The following is a 21203-nucleotide window of genomic DNA, read 5'->3' as shown; positions in this document are numbered from 1 at the left end:
TCTGAAACTTTATGGTATAATGAAACACGTGCTTATTGTATAAAGCCACACTGCTGCGGGAAGCAGGATTTTTGAGATCTCTGCAGAGCCAAGTCCACCATGGCACTGGATAAAATAGCATTATCATTGTAATTGGAAAACTACTCTGAACGTGGATTCTGACCTTCCCGGTGTTATCTGCGATAAGAGATTTAGAGGTCACTTTGGGGGGGGGGGGAGGAGAGACTGGAAATCAAACCCGCTCTTCAGCAGCGTCTGTGTCAGAGCAAATACAAACAGTATTGCAGGTAAGTGGGCTGTCGTCTGACCCCTTGAAGCGCAGCTTGGGGATTCGACCGGTCACCTGGAAGTCTGTGAAATAGTTTAATTGGAGCCCCATTATTCTTCAGCTTTACCACGTGGGTTTTTTTCTTCTCAGGAGCCTGACCCCTTTCGGGACTGTCACACCACAGCGCATGGGAGGCGAGGGGCGTTGGGGACGGGAGGCGCCGCAGCCAGTAGCTCAATTTGCACCGTAGGGGGCACTTTGGGGAGAGCTCTCCTCTGCCTTTCACCACAAAAAGAGCGCTCTCTCGTTCTCTTTTTATTGTGCTCTAGAGTACTCAGAAGCCCGGGAGAGCCTCGCTCTTTGCTCGGAGGAAGCTGTAGACTCCTGCAGTTGAGAATTAGGATAAAACCGTGGGGTTACAAACGGCTTGAAAGCGTGGGATTACAAACGGGAGCAAACAGTAGAGAATCTGCACAGTGTCCCCGTGCTGCTTCCAAAGTCCCTTGTAGCAGCTGACTCCCTTAACGCTTCGCAGTGAAACCACTTCTCTGTGAACCGGGCCCTTCAGCGTGTTTCCGCGAGCCAACTCCAACCCAAGGCAATTTTAAAGTAACTCATCTGTAAACAATCTGTGTGTGGGGGGGGGAGGTTAATAACAAATATAGTGTGATTTATTCATTTTGTCTCACACCCATATCACTGAATTGAAGGAACCGGAAGGGTCTACTGATTTTCCAGAAAAATTACTTGAGCAGATGTGGGGGACGGTAATTAATGCATGGAGAGAACAGTTCCACCAGCCCCTTGAAAATAAAGGTAGAGCAAATACTTTTAGGAGATAGGTTGCTGGATGAAAAAGTAATATTAAGGAGGGGCTTGAATGACATAACCCTCTGATGGGGCATGGCCAAAAGAGGTCAGTGGAGGAAACTGGAGATATGTTGGTCTTTAAGAGGAAGAATTTTCCAAGTAGGTGAAAAATTTGGTGGTTCTTATATGAAGGTGGCTATCGAGCTGGTGTGTCCAGGGCCAACCTTAGGATTTATGGGGCCATCCACAGTAAACTGGTGCCCCTATGCCCCATGGCAGCCAAGGGAGAGGGGAATGATGATTGTTTAGAGATGTGATTGTATAATCTTCAAAGCAACACACTAATGAAATATTGTAAAGCAAATTTTAAAATAGGGTCCTGTAGACTAACTCAGTAAATTCAGAAACTGACAGTATATTCCTGGTATTGGTACATGCCTGTTAAATGGCTGCATTGCCACTTGAATGGCTCTTTCACAGGTTCAATGTTCTGCTAATAGTTTTTTTTTAAAAGTTCACTAGATCCTCTCAAGAGGAAGCAAAGCCATAGAACAGGAATAGGAAGAGGCCGGTGGGTGGATACTAAAACCCAGTGGTGCCCCAAATTTTTGGGTGCCCTACGCAGCTGCATATTCTGTGTATAGGTAAGGACAACTCTGGATGTGACCCACATCATGTACAACAGTTTGAAGTACAGAATGCAAAATAATCAGTTTTGGACTAGTGACAGATTTAAAATCTGATATCTTGCAGTATAATAGGACTAAACATTTACTTTATGTCCATAGGCGTGCGCAGCACATTTCATTAGGGTGTGCACCCAAAGAAGTTTTTTTAAATGTATTCTTTGACCCCTATTAGCCACACCCCTTACCCCTGTTAACCATGTTCCGATCCCCATTAGCCACACCCCCTGACCCCCATTAGTCACACCACTGGGGGTAACACTTTCAGGACAAGATGGACACATGACCAGAAGTAAAAGGTGTCATGTAATCCCCCTCTAAGGACTTTTCCCACCATTCTCCTACCAATAGGGATTAGTTTGTCCCCCACCAAATCTCCCTCATGCAACTATCCTGCAGTTGCATTAACCCAATGTGGGTGACATTAACTTGGGGGCGGAGAGGCTGGGGGAAGTGTTCACTCTAAGAGTTTCCTCCTATGAGCAGAATGAAGTTTGTGTTGTACACCAGTACTGAGTTCATGTGGCATGTTCGGATGTGCCACTGTGGTACCCAAGTTATTAATAAATATCTTATAAACCTCTACCTTTTTCCTCTGCTGCCATGTCTCCTCCCCTTGCTCCATCAGCTCCCCTGGTGCCTGTTCCCCCCAACGTAAGAACATAAGAATGGTCATACTGGGTCAGATCAAAGGTCCATCTAGCCCAGTAGCCTGTCTGCTGACAGTGGCCAGCACCAGGTGCCCCAGAGGAGGTGGACCAAAGACAGTGATCAAGCGATTTGACTTATGCCATCCATCTCCAGCTTCTGAAAACAGATGCCAGGGACACCATTTCTATCCCTTGGCTAACAGCCTTTTATGGACCTAACCTCCATGAAATTATCTAGCTTCTCTTTAAACTCTGTTATAATCCTAGCTTTCACAGCTTCCTGTGGCAAGGAGTTCCACAGGTTGGCTATGCGCTGTCTGAAGAAGAACTTTCGCTTATTAGTTTTAAGCCTGCTTCCCATTAATTTTATTTGGTGTCCTCTAGTTCTTATATTATGGGAACTAATGAAGAACTTTTCTTTATTCACCCTCTCCACACCACTCATGATTTTATAGACGTCTATCATATCCCCCCTCAGTCTCCTCTTTTCCAAACTGAAAAGTACCAGTCGCTTTAGCCTCTCCTTATATGGGACCTGTTCCAAACCCCTAATCAGTTTAGTTGCCCTTCTCTGAACCCTTTCCAAGGCCAAAATATATTTTTTGAGGTGAGGAGACCACATCTGTACACAGTACACAAGATGTGGGCATACATAGTTTTATACAGGGGCAGTAAGATATTCTGTGTCTTATTTTCTATCCCTTTCTTAATGATTCTTAACATCCTATTTGCCTTTTTGACCAAAGCTGCACACTGTGGACGTTTTCAGAGAACTAGCCACAATAACTCCAAGATCTCTTTCCTGATTTGTCGTAGCCAAATTAGCCCCCATCCTCCTCCTCTGCTGTCCTGACTCCTGCCCTTCTCACTGCCCTCACCCTTCTTGAGACCTGCACCCCTCCACCAGCCTTTCTCTCCCCTCTGTGCCCACTCCTCCAGTAGCCCCACTCAGATCATGTGAGCTACCTCTCATCATCCCCTCTCCTAACACCTCCCTCTACATACCTGCTCTGCCTCTCTCCTCTGGTGCTGGTCCCTCCCCTGCAGGTGTCTGCCTTTCTGCTTCACCCCCAGAATCCCCTGACACCTGCACCTTCCCTTAGCCCTCCACCTTCCTGGTGCCTCCTCCTTCCCTTACTGCCCCTACCCTTTGTCCTAATTTTCCCTAATGTCCACCCCCTCACCACCTTCTGCCCCCGTTCTCCTCATGCCCCTGTGCCCTCACACATGACTTGCTCTATCCCCACCTTCCTCATACCCACTCCTTCTTTCAAGCCTTCTCCCAGCACCTCTCCCTCCCTCCTCTAGCCCTCAATGCCCTAACCCTCTTCTCTCCCAGCATCACCCTGTCGTCCCCCCCCACACTGACACCTCCCCTCCTGCCCTTTTCCTCATTGTCTGCACTTGGTCCCCTGGCATTTGTCTCTCCTGCACCCTGTCCCTTGGTGCCTTCCCCTTTCTTCTCCTGACCTGCCCTCCTCCCCTCAGCACAAGCCCCTTCCTTCCTATGTTTCCCCTTCTCCTCCCCAACCTTCTGCTTTCCAGTTTGCGGGGCTGGAGTCTGTGGAACTGCTCCAGCTGCTGGCCCAGGGCCAGGCGGAAGGTCTCCAAGATTCACATGAGACCGTAGCAACCACAGAGCCCCAACACTCTGAGCAGGACGCGCATACGGAGGCAGCGGAAGCCACATTTATCCTCCAGGTTCAACATAGAGCAAGCTGTGTGGGGCCGAATTGGTGATTCCTGGTTGAGTCTGATGCCTTGGGGTGGAGGAGAAGCCCTGCCCCATCCCCTGAGCGTGTTGTGGAGCCGCAGCCGGACTCACTCGCGCTTTGCCAGGACCATGCGTAGGACTGACAGTGTCCTAGGATCAGCATGTGCCGGGGTCAGTCCCGCCCCTCCCCGCTTTCCCCAACCCTTCCCAACCAGTACTGCTGCCCTGACACCCTCCCAGCCACCCCTGCTTCCTGCCTCCCAGTTCTCCTCCTCCCAATCTCCCCTGGCCAGCCCCACTGCCCCCGACACCACCACCTCCAATCTCCTCCAGTCAGCCACACTGCCCCTCTCCCGCATCTCCCCAGGCTAGCTACACTGCCCCTGCCTGCCAGCCCTACCCTGCCCCACATCTCCCCTGCCCATCCCCACCCCTCCCTCGCCTGGCCAGCCCCGCCCCCCCTCCCGGCTGGTATTTTTTCCCTGGGTGGGCTCTGAGCAGCGGGCCCCCACCATGTGGGCAGCTCCGGAGCCCGGCCGCCAGCAGCCCAGCTTGGGGCCAAGCCCAGCGCGCAAGAAGCGGCTGCTGCAGCCCTGACCAGCCAGGCACTCCTTCCGGTGTGGCGCGGCCTGGCCAGTGGCGAGACTCCGGGGCTCCAGCACTGAGGGGGCGGCTCTCGGGCTCGGAGCGCACAATCGGCCACTGGGGCGCAGGTAGGGGAGTGGCGTTGGCGAGGCAGGGAGCCCGGCCACCCCCTACCCCTGTGAGCGGCTCCTCTGCCGTTGCCAGAGCCGCACCTGAGACTGCAGCCAGCAGTGGGGGTACAAAGGTGGGGAGGAGGGGCCACACTCACCCAAAGGCCTCCCGCATCTTCCACCGGCTTCATGGTGTGCTGCCCCAGCTTTTGAAGTGCTCGGGGCTGCCAGCTGCCAGCGTCTTCTTGCGGGGGCAGAGGGACGGGCTTGCCCCATCACACCCCTCCTCCTCCAGCCGGCCAGTCTGCCAATCCGCCCTTCATTAGGGTGTGCCCAGGAACACCCGGCACACCCTGTGCACACACCTATATTTATGTCCCTGGAAAGGGGCAGGGAGCCACCTTTGCATTTGTTTCAACCCTTGGTAGACAACCATATATCAGCCCTTCCGATTACTTTGTTACATTACCACTTCTGTGTCAACAAAGCAAACCTTCATTGCCGATTAGTCCACTTTTTTAATAAGCTATTTCATGCTCCTTCATATCATCCATTATGTATGGAAAGAGCTTTTCAGCTGAAAATCTTAAAATCCCTCCTTAAAATTTACCTCTGCCAAAAGTGATATTGGCTGGACCTCTGGTTTTTGTGCCAGTCATACACCTATTTCACTGTTTTGTTGTCTTTCCCCATGTATTGGTAATATACATACATCAATTGTCTTTCATCATGGGCAGAGTTTTTTTATTACCTGTGTCTCCAATACCTAGTAATATAATGGATTCTGGTCCCTGACTTGGGCTTCTCCATACTACCATAATACAATCTACACCTGGAGTAGGTGGGTGTTTGAAAGCTGTTAAAAAGTTTGTAATGTCAGCAGTAGAGATGGGTTAGTGGGCAGAGTGCAGGTGAAATGGCTACAAGGTTATCACAAATAGCGGCACAATATTTAAGAGAAAAAGAGAAGTACATACACACATATGGGATATAGAAGTTTTGTGTCATAAAGGTTTTATCTGACTTGAGCCTTTGATGTCTGAATTACTCATAAATATCAAAGCCACATATGAATTATGCAGGATATCCCAAATATGATATCCCTCCGTAAGTAGGTGGTGTTCCAGCTTTGCACCACACAAAATCTATGCATGATGCATAATGTCAAATGCACTCCCTCACATAAGTTTGCCTTTATTGACACCTCAAGCAATATTAAAAACCTACTCTTTTATCCCCAAGACATCTATGTAGAAATGTCTCCACCTCTAGTTCCCTTCAACTAGAGATTCACACCCACCTCTCCTATCTCCTGGTGGAGTTAAAAGGTTGCATCTATCACAATGAGTCATCAGAAGTTACTTCTTAGTTTTCTACAGGATTTTAACTCCTGTTAAAAGAGTGGACCAACACATTCTTGCATCTTTAAGCAGGACTGTAGTTCCTAGCACCCTGTTGCACCACCATATAAACTTCCTGCGTGTTTCATATAAGTTTGACATTTTTTTAAATACAGTGCATGTGTCGCACTTTTTACTGCTTCACCTTCTTTTCCCAAAAACATGTGGAGGAGATTCACCAAAATACAGTTGGGCCTCACTGCTAGGATGATCAAATTTGAGTCCTGGACAAATATTAGGTTTAAGATCCTCTACTTTGTAGAGGAAGAATTCAAAGATTTATACTATTGGAAAGAAAGGATTCTCAGTTTTCCAAAAGGACAAATAACATTTGTTTCTGGTCCTAGAAAGTCTTGAGTTATCAGACCTTAAAGCAGTGTTGTGTTGTTATTTTAGGAGGCAGCGTGCCAGAGAAGCATCTATTCTGTGTGTCGTGTTCCCTTAATCTGTATAGCTATCTGCTCATATATCTGCTTGAGTTAATGCTGCTTCAGACAACATTTAACTCTTATTTTGTGCCTTCCACCCCTAAGCAGAAGGAACTGTTTAACCAGATATGGACAGAGGATCCACTGGCAACATAGAGGAGCCATGTTGCCATGAAAGACAAGGGATCAGTCATCACCAAGGAGGGAACAGCTCTCAGTGGGGCTCCAACTTCCTTTTCCCAGAGGAACCCAGTATTTGCAATTTAGAGGCTGCAACTTTTGCATCCTAAATGGTCTTGCTCGGGGGGCCAAACAGCTTCCATGGACCCCAGAGGCTGTAGGAGGGGCTGGCTCTGTGCTCTGGAAGTGGTGAGGCCTTGGGCTAAAGAGGTGGGACCAGGGGTCACCAGCCCCTTTGAATTGCTAAGCCCCAGGGTAACTACCCTCTTTGCACTCCTGTCAGCGGGTCTGGGTCCTGCATGTAACCCACAAGGTGAATTTAGGGGAGATTTGCTGGATATCTGTCTCACTATTGCAAACTTCACTGTCGGAGGACAGGATACTACTCATTATTATTATTGATTATGACATTCTAGGTACAAATGGAATTGAGCAATAGGACTGTGCTAAACATATACTTGTGCCTTCAAGTTCTTACATTCTAAGACAATAACCTGGTATAGTGCAAAATGAGAAGCAACACATTAGTGGTGACCCTGAAAAACTTGCTTATCAGATGCACACATAAAAACTGGAATTTAGGCATGTGATACGATTTAAAAGTTTGCTCACAGGAAGGGATGGATTGAAAATTGAGTCAAGGCAGGGAAACGACTGTTAGGATTATGCACAGGAGATTCATTCAAGTTGGAAAAGTAGAGTTGATTAGCAGGGAAGATGGCAGAACTAAAGGAAGAAAGAACAAATTTGTAGTGGCTGTCACAGGGTTTCCACCAGAGATGCTCCACAGTGAAAGAGCAACAGCAGAGGAATCAGAGGTAGGGTGTAAGCCAGGGTGAACCTGTCTGTGGGAGAGAGGAGCAAAGGAGTCACAGGTGAAGGAAAGTCAATCATTGAGAGGCTCAGTAACATTATCATTAGAACAGGGGTCTGAGAGTAGATAACTAATTGACTGGAAGTCAGTAGAAAGGCTACGTGACAGGGCATTGGGAGGACTCAGTCATAAGAGATGCTAAAAGAGATCATATGATGGTCAGAGGGAGGAACTGAGCAACAGAGAGATCAGAAAGATTGCATTGCTTGGTAAAGACCAACTCAAGTGAATGGCCCTTTTAATGAGTGGGAGAGTTGAACCAGGGCTGTAGCTCAAGCCTCAAATGAAGAGGTGAGTGTGAAGAAATATGCAGCTAAGGGTCAAGATAGGTGATCAACATAGAAGCTGAAGTCACCAAGGACGACTATGGGAGATTGTGAGGTGAGGAAGAGAGTGTTTCAGCTCCTCTTCAAAATGGGTGGAGAGAAAGCTAAGCTGTTAAGATAGATACATAAACAATATCTTAAAAGCAAATAATGTATAGGCAAATGCTATTTCAGTCTGTCTGTTCTAGACTACTGATACCATATGGACTCAAGTGGGTTAGATTAACAAAAGGAAATCACAGATGGCAGAAGAATGAAACACATTTAGCCTGTGCTGGATAATATCACATTATACTTAATTTTTCAGTCCAGACTATTATAAAGTAAACTGCAGTAGCATATCCTGCATGAATTTTCTATGATATGATACTTTATCACTTGTAGTAATTAGTGCATGGACCTATAGAGAAAGAACTGGTGCATCCTCATATTGACAAACATAGCTGAAAATGAGAATTCTTACTGTCATTGGGAATTAACTGTGTGTGATTTCAAATGTCATGATTTAGGCACAAACAAAATAATGCTATTATCAATTATCCACAGCAAGATGCATCATTATATGTATTAAGGAGATCTTATCATATATATATATATATATATAATCTCTCTCTCTCTCTCTCTCTGTATATATATATATGGGATATCTCAAGGTAGATAAGATGGAAGTATGCACTACATTGCCAAATATGTTTGAAATTTCTCCCACACATTTCTGTACTGTGATCAGACACATATGTTAACTGTTGGCTCATATCTGTTGTTACTTATGAATTATTTACCTTATGATGACTGAATATACTTTACACACAGTATAAACTACAATGACATGGATTTCTTAGATATGCTAATGACTTCAATATATGAAACACATGCCTGAAAACTGAAAAGAAGAACATTTAAAACTATGTGAGAAATTGTTGAAGATTTTCTCCAGATTGCTAGATTTTCATTCACTTCATGTTAATTATATTTACAATATGGTTCTTTTTCATTCACATACAGCTGGGCACTAAATAGCCATTAGCTGGACACTATGGGAATTACTGTCTGCATCAGACCGGTGGTACAGTTAGTCCAATAGTCATGCTTCGATAGTGGCCCAGACCACTAGCAGCTTCAGTGGAAGGTGCAAGAAACTCTGAAATAGACAGTAATGGGTTAGTCTGCCCATATGGAAAGTTTCTTCTGAAGCTTCAGTGCTTAAAGATTGACATGCCCAGAAGCATGAAAGATTGACTTGTTTGTAACCTTTACAACAGGAATGGGCAACCAAGACTGGTGAGTTGGCTACATGATTGGCCCTCCTTTGTCTCAGTGGGCAGCATGGCAGTGATGAGCAACCTGCAGCCCATGAGCCCCCTCTCTGCCCTTTCCCCCCAAATCTCTCACACACTGGATAGCCCTGCACTTACCACTCCTCCCTCTTCCTCCCAGCACTTTTGGAGCATTGTGAAGTCACTGATTCACACTCCGTCCCTGCTCCTCTTCTCCCTCCTAGAGCTTGAACAGCCACAAACAGCTGATTTGCTGCATTCAAGCTCTGGGAGGGAGGGGAAAAGTGGGAACGGAGGGTGAATCGTCAGATTCATGGTGCTCCAAAAGTGCTGGGAGGGAGAGGAGTAGGAAACGCAGGGCCCCAGTGTGGGAGAGGTGCATAGAGACAAACACAGGGGTGCACGGTCTGCAGGTGGAACCCCAGTGGGCCATACGCAGCTTGCGGGCCACAGGTTGCCCACCGCTGCTTTACACCATTCATAGAATCAGAGAATCATAGGACTGGAAGGGACCTCAAGAGGTCATCGAGTCCAGCCCCCCGCCCTCAAGGCAGGACCAAGCTCCATCTACACCATCCCTGACAGATGTCTATCTAACCTGTTCTTAAATATCTCCAGAGAGGGAGATTCCACCACCTCTCTTAGCAATTTATTCCAATGTTTGACCACCCTGACAGTTAGGAATTTTTTCCTAATGTCCAATCTAAACCTCCCCTGCTGCACTTTAAGCCCATTACTCCTTGTCCTGTCCTCAGAAACCAAGAGGAACAAATTTTCTCCTTCCTCCTTGTGACACCCTTTTAGATATTTGAAAACCACTATCATGTCCCCCCTTAATCTTCTTTTTTCCAAACTAAACAAGCCCAGTTCATGAAGCCTGGCTTCATAGGTCATGTTCTCTAGACCTTTAATCATTCTTGTCGCTCTTCTCTGTACCCTTTCCAATTTCTCCACATCTTTCTTGAAATGTGGCGCCCAGAACTGGACACAGTACTCCAGCTGAGGCCTAACTAGTGCAGAGTAGAGCGGCAGAATGACTTCACGAGTTTTGCTTACAACACACCTGTTGATACAACCTAGAATCATATTTGCTTTTTTTGCAACAGCATCACACTGTTGACTCATATTCAACTTGTGGTCCACTATGACCCCTAGATTCCTTTCCGCCATGCTCCTTCCTAGACAGTCGCTTCCCATCTTGTATGTATGGAACTGATTGTTCCTTCCTAAGTGAAGCACTTTGCATTTCTCTTTATTAAACCTCATCCTGTTTACCTCTGACCATTTCTCTAACTTGCTAAGGTCATTTTGAATTATGTCCCTATCCTCCAAAGAAGTTGCAACCCCACCCAGTTTGGTATCATCTGCAAACTTAATAAGCGTACTCTCTATCCCAATATCTACATCATTGATGAAGATATTGAACAGTACGGGTCCCAAAACAGACCCTTGAGGAACTCCACTTGTTATCCCTTTCCAGCAGGATTTAGAACCGTTAACAACAACTCTCTGACTACGGTTATCCAGCCAATTATGCACCCACCTTATCGTGGCCCTATCTAAGTTATATTTGCCTAGTTTATCAATAAGAATATCATGCGAGACCGTATCAAATGCCTTACTAAAGTCTAGGTATATGACATCCACCGCTTCTCCCATTAGTAAAGAGAGGTTGTACTGGTTTAATAAAAAATGAGAAATTGTTGTATTTGATGGGAAATGAAAAACTGCACTTGTTAAGGAGGGATAAGGAGAAGAATTAACAGGATGACTGATTCCATCCATCCACAAAATCTATATGTCTATATTAAATTGCCAACATGGTGTAACTGTATTTCTTTTCACAGAATCACACAATATATTATACTCTAGAATAAAACTAATGGAAGGTACAAGACTGATGACACTGGAAATGAAGTTAGACCATTCCATGGACCAATGTTCCCTAGCAGTGCATTTCAACCATGTTTCAGAAACGCCTCTTGTAGGGTAAAGGTTCAGTCCCTGGGGCCTCTAATCTGTTCTGAGTCTCTTTACTAAGATTGTCGTCTGTTTTCAAATCCTTTTCTTCAACACACACAATCAGCCATGCACATAAAATATAATAAAAGTGCATAAATAAATGTAAGTTCATTGTATTAAGTATTTTGCATGCCACAGTGGAGAATGACTACGAAGGATTAACTGACTTTCAGTTCTGGGGTGAGTGCAGTCCATTGTCTGTTTTGTTATTGAGCTGTAACTTCTTCTAATCGGGATCAAATTGACTGTTCAACAGATAAGCCAGCTCCAGCAAGGCAGATAGAACAGTAGCTTAGCCACCAATTGATCAGAAGTCTACCAACAAACCCATGGACCAATGGCTGTTGGTTACACAAAGTGGCTGTTAGGTGAGACTCTAAATAACACATACATTATTAGAAAATTAACCCAAATTTTTAAATTTGGTGATCAGTTTACATTTTCAAGGCTATTTTTGCAATCAAAAAGGGCTAAAATATCCATTAAAATGAAACCTGAGATTCTCCAGTTTGTGGCATCATTGCAGCCATGGGCTACACAGTTCCCTAAAACTGGTACTGTTTATATTGATCCTGTAAGGAGGGTTAGCTACCTTTTTTGGAACTTAGTAAATCTGATGCAAATAATGTTGCAGGAGCTTTGTGCATCCAGTGAAGACTATGGTGGTATAAATTGCACCCATTTGATTCATGTATAAATTATGCTGAAGGATAGAAGAGCAAAAGCCCCCACTGAAAGGTATATGATGAAATATGCAGAAAGTTACTTTCCCTTATCCCTTCTTACAACCTCCATTTAGATACTTTTCTGGCTATAATCTGACCTTCTAGCCCACACAAAATAAATTGCATCCACTTAGTAATTTATACTATATACAACACTTCAGCTCTTGGACCTTGTCATCTTATGGTGTGGGCAATGTGTATGGTCCAGCAACAAATAAACATTTTTCACACAAGGACTTTTTCTCCCCAGGCTCGCTTTTTGGGATTTAGGAGGCCCAGAGGCAACCTGTTTTATGTTCAATATAAGAGGTCAGCCAATGATTATAACAGTCCCTTCTGGCTTTTCAAGAAGAAAGGGACCCGCTTAGGCTTCAGACTTCCCCACAAGCAACTGAGTGTAGCTCTTCAGAAGAATTATGTAAGTTTATAGAGGATAGGTCCAGCAAGGGCTATAAGTCAAGATGGTCTGAGTGTCTCTGCCTCTGACAGGAGTGGACCCTCTGGGGCATCTGCCATTGGCTACTATTGGGAGACAGGATACTGGACAAGATGGACCATTAGTCTGGCTCAGAATGACCATTCTTATGTTCTCTCCCTCTCTGACCCCCATGGAGTTGTTTCTGCAGTACACTTCTGAGGGTTAAACTGGTCCTTCAGTCTTTGAACCTGTGCCTGAATATGCAGCTAGTTCCATTCACACTGGTATTTAGTCAGGGTCTTTGTACCTGTCACCTCTCATTTCACAAGAAAAGAAGATGCAGGGCCAAAAATTCTTAAATCACAAAATGTTTTTGACACTGTACTATTTGCCTCTGAAGCAGTTCTCAAAAAAGTCTGGGGAACTCATGAATATGTGACTCCTAGAAAATGATTTTGGGGACTGCAGTCCTCTCCGCACAGCTCTTATTCCAAGAGAGCTTTATTAACTCATAACAAGAGGGTTTGAAAAATGTAGCAGCAATGGGAATCAGCAACTTGGATTTCAACCCAGAAATCTATGCTCTCTGAAGAACTGCTTTCAGACACTGCCTTGCAAAAGTTTACAATCAATCTTCAGGAGAGGCTTTATTCTTTTTTGTATTTCCATCTTTTTAAAAATTTGTCATTACTGAAATAGTGTTAGAAAAAAAGCACTATTCTAGCCAGTGAGGAATCCCAGAGATTGGCCTCAAATCATCATAAAGTACTGAAAGTTTATTCATTCTAGGTATATGCATAAACTCAGTAACTCTGGGTCTGATTCTGTTTCCCTCACTCCGCTGGATAGCCCTATTATAGGCAATGGGACAATTCACACAAGCCCTGCCCCTGCAATATCAGGTAGGCCCTCATACAAACCCTTAACTTTTAATAGATGCCATGCCTACAAATAAATATATAGCAACAATGCAGGAAAATTCTCCAGCCAAGTCTTAAGTTATACTCCTCCATAAATTGTAGTCTGAACAAGCAAAAACATTTTATCTGAACTTTGTTCATGACTCAGAAATATTTTACATAACTTTTGTTCTTGCAATTTTCAGTTTGTTTTATTTCTGTAACTTTGAGCCCTATTCTGCTAGCCTCTTAGTCCTGGTCTACACTAGAGAGTTATTTCAAAATAACCCCCCTTATTTCTAAATATTAAGTGGGACATCTTCATTACCAAGCCCATTATTTTGAAATAATGGGCTGGTTATTTAGAAATCTGTACTCCTTTTCTTGGGAAATAAGCTTATTTCAAAATAGTTATTTCAGGAGTTATTATTTCAAATGTAATTATTTTGAAATAATTTCCTAGTGTAGACATGCCCTTAGGTACAAAGAAATTTGATGCAAAGACAGCATTCATGGTCAAATCCTGACCTTTATTTAAAATGTGTACGTTCCCAGAGATGGTCACCAAAGACTGTGAGCCTTCATGGGTTAAGTATATATTATATTGTAAAATTAATTATTTCAAGTCACAAAGAAGTGTATTCTTATTTTAAAAATCTTTAGGGAAAGATCCTGAGCTGATATAAATTGTCATAGCTTTATTGAAATCAGTGGAACTACAATAATTCATACTAGCTAGGGCTCTGTCCCTTTCTGTCTTACTTTCTCACTACAACATGGATCCTTACCATTTCATCACAATCCACAAAAACTCTGCATTGGCAAATCTTACCCCCAGCAGAGCAGGCAAGGGCAGAGCAGAGGCAAACCACGGGAGAGAAACACAGATGGGTATTTGTAAGGGTGCAAAAGTCTATTTCAGCTAGTAAGTTGAAGTAGTTTCTAAGGAGCAGCTAAGCAGGCTGCTGGAGGAAGATTCTTCACCATCCATCTACTCAGAAGGTTCAACATTAATCAATGGATTGAGCATGAGGATTTAGCTCTTAGTGTACATATCTGAATATTTTGGCTATGTTTTAGAGTCAATACAGGTTGAACATCTCTAGTCTAGCACCTTCAGGACCTGAGCAGTGCTCAACCAGAGAATTTGCCAGACCACAGGAGGCCAATATTGTCTAGCAGCATTACCAACACTTCCACTGCTTAATAGGCTCTTAGAAAATATTTAGGGATAAATTGGATCTAAATAACAGCACAGAATACTGAGAGTCAGGACTGGTGGCTGTAAACAAACTTGGCTATACCCATTATAAGTGGACATCCGGCTCACTAAAATCATGACAGACCACAGATACTGCTGAACCAAAGAGGTTCAACCCATATATGCCACTTTCACTATTATTTTGTCTTGTAATTTGTAATGTTTCTATACTATTCAGAGAGCAATACAGGAGCTGTCTTGCAGCCAGTACATCATTTGCAAATTTCCCATAGGTATAATCAAAGTCTGTATAATCTAGTGTTTACTTTATATTCAATGTTATCAAGTTCCAATGCTATTCAAAAGTTGAGACTTTATTACAAACATCTATGGACTTTTCATTATCAATGAGATTGAAGGTTGTCTTTCTTTTTAAAGTAAAAAACAGTAAAAGTCACAAAAATTAAAAAAAACAAACTAGAAAAAGTATGAAGTTGCATCAACAAAATAACGATGTTTGAAAAGAGTTAGTCATCTAAAAGGGCATTTGAAAAAGGACACAATATAAGTTAACTTGATCCCCATGCCTGCACCTCTCAGTTGAGGAGCAAGGAATCAAGTTACTTCCGATACAGTAATCTTTAAATGTACATACCAGTACCAAATATGCTGTTGATATAGGTATACAGGCCAAGATTTTAAAAAACAGGGGCCTAAATATAGACTCCAAGGTTAAGATTTTCAAAATGTCTATTGGTTTTGGAAGTCTTATATATGGGTGACTAAAATAGGACACCTTAAATGGGTCTGATTTTCAGATAGTGCTGAGCACCAGCCCGGAGAAACTCAAGCCCCTTTAAGATGTCTCAAGGTGGGCACTAGTGTTTCCTGTAAAGTGAGCATGTGGGTGACCACCCAGAGAGATTCAGGTGCCACCTAGCTGATTAGCAGAATGCCCTCACTGCCTACAGATGGCAGTATGTGTTTCTCCTGGTGGTGCATATTCACACATGTCTTGGAGCACATAATGAAATTTATTCCACACATGGATGGAAAAAATTAGAGGGAACATTGGTGGGCACCCCAAAATTAAGATACCTAAAATTACAAGACATTTAAAAAAATCTAATTAGTGAGAGCCTTGAGGTGGAATGGACTTCCATCCCTACCACAAAGACGTTAATAAGCTTCTCTGGGCACAATCAGCTCTAAGGGTATGTCTACACTACTCCGCTAGTTCGAACTAGGAGGGTAATGTAGGCATACCGCACTTGCAAATGAAGCCCGGGATTTGAATTTCCCGGGCTTCATTTGCATAAGCGGGGAGCCGCCATTTTTAAAACCCCGCTGGTTCGAACCCCGTGCAGCGCGGCTACACGGGGCTCGAACTAGGTAGTTCGAACTAGGATTCCTAATCCGAACTAGCTGTACACCTCATTCCACGTGTAGCCTAATCCGAACTAGCTAGTCCATGCCGCGTGTAGCTGCACGGCACGGGGTCCGAACTAGCCGGCATTTAAAAATGGCGCCGGCCGGCTTTATGTAAATGAAGCCCGGGAAATTCAAATCCCGGGCTTTATTTGCAACTCCATATGACTACATTACCCCCCCTAGTTCGAACTAGGGGGGTAGTGTAGACATACCCAGAGGGATACAGAGTCCGATTATAGCGTTTATTGAACCCACAGAGTGAGGACAAGCTGCTGATGATCCTCTATTTCCTGACTCTCTGGATAAGAGGAGGGATTTTCTAAACTTTACCTTTCTTTTCTTGAGAGCTCAGAAAGTTCAGACTAGGCCCTTAGACTTATAAGAAGTTAGAAAACTAGCTGTCTCCCGGAGACAGTTGATCTGGTACCCTTGCAACGAGAATGGAATGAACCTGGACTGTAAGCCTGCATCTAGACAGCGGTGCTATTTAGGGATACCGGAAGTATCCCAAAATAGCTATTCCGCATCTTTAACGGTGCCCGTTATTTTGAAATAGATTTTGAAATAATGGGCGTGTTATTCCAGCCTCCCTGTAACCCTCATTCCAGGAGAGTTAAGGGGCGTTTCAGAATAGCACTTTATTTTGTGTAGACAGTGCCAAATTTTGAAATAAGCTATTTCAAAATTAGATTGAAAAAAGTTACACAATTTGTGTATCATATTTCAACCTACAGGTGCAGTGTAGATGCACCCTAAGACTACTTCAGCCTTGCCTTTTTCACTTGGACTATTGTTAACTCCTTGAAGTGGGGTGGGAGAGGTGAACTTTGAAGCTAGGGTTGCCCTCTTTTTAATGGCTGGTAACCAAACCCAGAAGAGCCTGCCTCCTGTTCTACCTCTTCCCTCCAACGTTCTGCTCCTCCTCCACCAATGCCACCCTGCCCGTCACCTGTGGGATCTGCAAGGATACCTGCTGCCATTATCCACATGAGCAGCCTAGCCCAAGAGGTGGTAGCAGCTGCTACACTACCTCCTTCCTCTACTTAGGGTAGCTATTTTTTCCACAGATTAAAAAGATTGGACATTGGGACTTGTCAGATGACATCTGGACACACAAGCCAACACCCAGACTGTCCAGGTGAAAACTGGGTGAGAGACCACCCTATTTGTAGTTGGAGAAACACAACGCCTCTGACTGTAGCAACCCCTTTTGCCAGAGAAAACTACCAGAGACAAAGGAACTGCTCTACTCAGCACAGAGGGGAACTCTAGATGTAAACTTGGTCACCATAAATAAGGATTTTGGCTTTCCCTTATTGAAATTTTTGGCCCCTGTCTTTAAATAGTGAAATTATATTTTTGATTATTTAACATTTTATTACAAGTGAAAAGTCAGAGAATCCTATACTTACTTTTCATTGCTTCAAATGTTTTTAGCCTTCTTTGCAAAGGAATGCCACCTAGGTCAATGAAAATTAAGAGCTAAAACAATAAACGGAGTCCAAAATTTAGATCTTCAGAATCTTCTGTCAGCTGCTGCCTTACACGATAAGTGCCTAAATTCCCTAGGTGCCCAATTTTCCACTGGTAAAGTCCCATAGGTGCCTAAATTTCTACTATTAGGCATGCATGCTGCCACCTCACTCCTGGTGCATAACTCACATGTAAGACATGGTGGGATCCTCAAACTAGGCCTTCTTTTGCCTATTCTACCTACAGGACACAATCTGATAGGTGCCCCAGAACCTGTCTTAGAGCACATTTATTGGATCAGGTCATACCCAACACATAGCTGGTGATAGTGACCACTTCCACCATCACTTTATATCCTATAGTCCAGTGGTTGGAGCAGTCAACCAAGATATAGGAGACCTAGGTTCAGAGTCTTACCTCTCACTGATTTGAAGCATGGATTTGAAATCTGGTTTCCCATCTCCCAGGTGAGTGATTGGGCATTGTTGGGTGAGTCTAGGCAGACCATTTGTATTGAGCTTCAACCTTCCTTTGATATAGAGACAAAAGGGTTGTGTTGTATTGGATAGAAAATATTCTTTTGAAGAGCACTTTGCTCACTAGCATTGTGCTTATGGAGTCACATTGGGGGGGGACAAGGTGGTACATTATTCAAATTGGAGTCTGCTCAAGCGGTGTGACCTCACAAGCACTGTGCATGTGAGGTCATGTCATTGGGGTGAGGATCATGCCAGTAAAGGACTGAAAGTACTGGATGATCTGATATTCCGAGAATGTCTGAATGGCCACACTAGATGAGTCTCCTGCTGAGGCTTTTCCACCTTGTATAAAATAGTTCAATATTATTTGGAGCAGGAACTGGAACCACCTTGCCTTCAGCCACCTGGCCTTCAGCACCCTGCTGGGCCATGAACTGTGAAAGGGAGTCCCCACATACACACTGGCAGCACTAGTACCCAACTGGTGACACTAGTACCTATGTGGCCTTGGGAGAGTCAGCCAGACTAGCAGATAATAGAAGCAGCCAAAGCAAAGACCTCTAGACACTGAGAAAACTTTCTACAGTTTTGATTGGACTTTCCCTGCCCTGTAGTGATGGGCTGTTTGCTTCAATCCTCCCTCAGAGTCTCTTCACCTTAGCTTCACTCTGCACCTGCTTCTCTTTTCCTCTTCTCCCCTGCCCTGTCCCTTTCACACCTCCTCTTTTCCCTTTCCATTTAGCAGCTTTCTATCCTTGTAACCCTCCACCTCCCCATAAAGGGTGTGTCTAGACTACATGCCTCCTTCGACGGAGGCATGTAGATTAGCGAGATCGGAAGAGGGAAATGAAGCCGCGATTAAAATAATCGCGGCTTCATTTAAATTTAAATGGCTGCCCCGATCTGCCGATCAGCTGTTTGTCGGCAGATCGGGGGAGTCTGGACGCGATGCCCCGACAAAGAAGCCTTTCTTCATCGACACAGGTAAGCCTCGTGAAACCAGGTTTACCTGTGTCGATGAAGAAAGGCTTCTTTGTCGGGGCATCGCGTCCAGACTCCCCCGATCTGCCGACAAACAGCTGATCGGCAGATCGGGGCAGCCATTTAAATTTAAATGAAGCCGCGATTATTTTAATCGCGGCTTCATTTCCCTCTTCCGATCTCGCTAATCTACATGCCTCCGTCGAAGGAGGCATGTAGTCTAGACACACCCAAAGAGAAAGGAGTCATGCAACTAAAACAATATTTGCTGCCATCAGATTGTTCACTCTGCTTGTTATAATCCTTCCCATACCTAGTCCTGTCTTGTCTATTTAGACAGCAAGCTCTTTGGGCCAAGGACCATCCATTGCTCAATTAATACAGTGCCTAGCACAATGGGGCCCCATTCTTGCTTGACCCTTAGGCACTACTATAGTAAATATGACTAATAATATTAATTTGTTTTCAGAGCAAGTTTTAGCTACGGTATAGTGAGCCACTACTCCTGACTGGCTGGTAGAATAGCTGAAAATCCTAAAATGGCTGTTTTGCACTTCTTTCTTTTGCATTCATGGGATTGCATTTAAGCCTTATACACAGGCCACGCTCTATTTCTGCCTCTCCTTCCTGTCACACCCATTCTCCCCTTAATTCTTCTGTGCTCAGTTCAGTGTGGGCATGGAGGCGTGCTGACATTGCTGAGCACTATGCACATTTTCCCAGACCGTGATAAAGCTATTACGTACAGGTGCTGATCGAATGCTGAGTGCTAGCTTTCTGTACTTCTTTAGCCATGCTCAGCAGCCTGCAGGTTCAAGCCCTAATTGCTGTGCTCATGGCAACCATTAGGCAGCAGCCTCAAACTTCCTGGATGTAAGACTCACACAAGAGGTTTCAGCAGCAGACTGTTCACTGGTATAGTATGCATGAGCCTAACTAATTTCCAGTCTTAAGCCACTAGGGAATATAAACAGCTCATTAGAGGTGCTACCCGCTCAATGCCAATTACTCTGGCTAATGACAAAACAAGGAACATACATACACTCGTTTTGAGAGATTGATTTGAGCAACTATTCCTCACATTTGCACTCTTTCTTGGATACACTCACAAATGTCAGCATCCTTGTTAGCCCTCACATTGGTGTCTTAGTTATGTAGTATTGCATGTGCACGTGCATGTGCATGTGCACATGCGCGCGCACGCACACGCACACAAACACACACACACCATGGTCATACTTACACACCAGGCAGTTCTAACTTTATAAAGGGCTGGATTTCACATGTACTGAGTTTTAACTTCTACTAAGATATATAAAGGGAAAGACTAAAATTCAGATCTGGTCCATATGTGCAGTCCATACACAGGTTTAAATGGTGTTTGGCAATTTACGGCCTAAGACAGGAATTCCTCTGCTTATTTTCAGGACATCTTCATAATACCTTCTGAGGACTTTTCTTTTTTATTACTGAAGTGCAGATGATTCCAGTTTTTCACACACACAACAAAGTCCAGTGTGTATGTGCTACATCCCTACCTGTTGCTAGGTAGCAATTCCCACCCAGCTAATCAGAAGTCTGCAAGGATCTATTCAATATCTTTTTGTTGATGATATGATGCATAGGTGCTGGAACTAGGGATGCTGCTGCATCCCCTGGCTTGGAGTGGCTTCCATTATATATACAGAGTGTACTATTTGGTTCAATGGCTCTCAGCATGTACACTATACATATTGTTCTAGCACCTCTAGTATGATGCCTCCAAAAGGCTTCAGGGCTGTCTTTCATTATGTGTTGTTTCTCTTTCCATCTCTTTTCTTAGTGTTTCTGTTTTCTTACATGTCACACCAACACTCTGGTGGGTCAGAAGCAAGAAGGATAGAATTTGGAGGCCTCAGAATATCAGTGCATGAGGTTCTACTGCCTGAAAGAAAAGATCTATTTCTGTTAGCCAAAACTCATCATTCTTTATGGGGCCTAGCCACCATTAGAAGGGGACAGTGAATGGTTCATGACTTACATATATGTTTATTTTCCTTATGTTTCTTTAGCTTTCAAGGGGCAGTCAATGCCCTAGTGTCTGCTCTGGCTCCAAGTTGAGGGACAAGCAGTAGCTTTCTGTGTTTCCAGACTGAATGTTGTCATTTAGATCTAGTCTTTAAAGCTATTTCTGTATAAATGACACTTTACTTTTTGAACTTTAATCTGCCTTTAAACATAGTAATTGTGTTTGTTTCTTTTCCTCAACTAAATCAAAAAAACCAAT

This window comes from Pelodiscus sinensis, chromosome 1 (genome assembly GCF_052426305.1).
Source record: "Pelodiscus sinensis isolate ZL-2025 chromosome 1, ASM5242630v1, whole genome shotgun sequence".
Taxonomy (NCBI): Eukaryota; Metazoa; Chordata; order Testudines; family Trionychidae; genus Pelodiscus; species Pelodiscus sinensis.
This window is presented reverse-complemented; position numbering follows the sequence as displayed.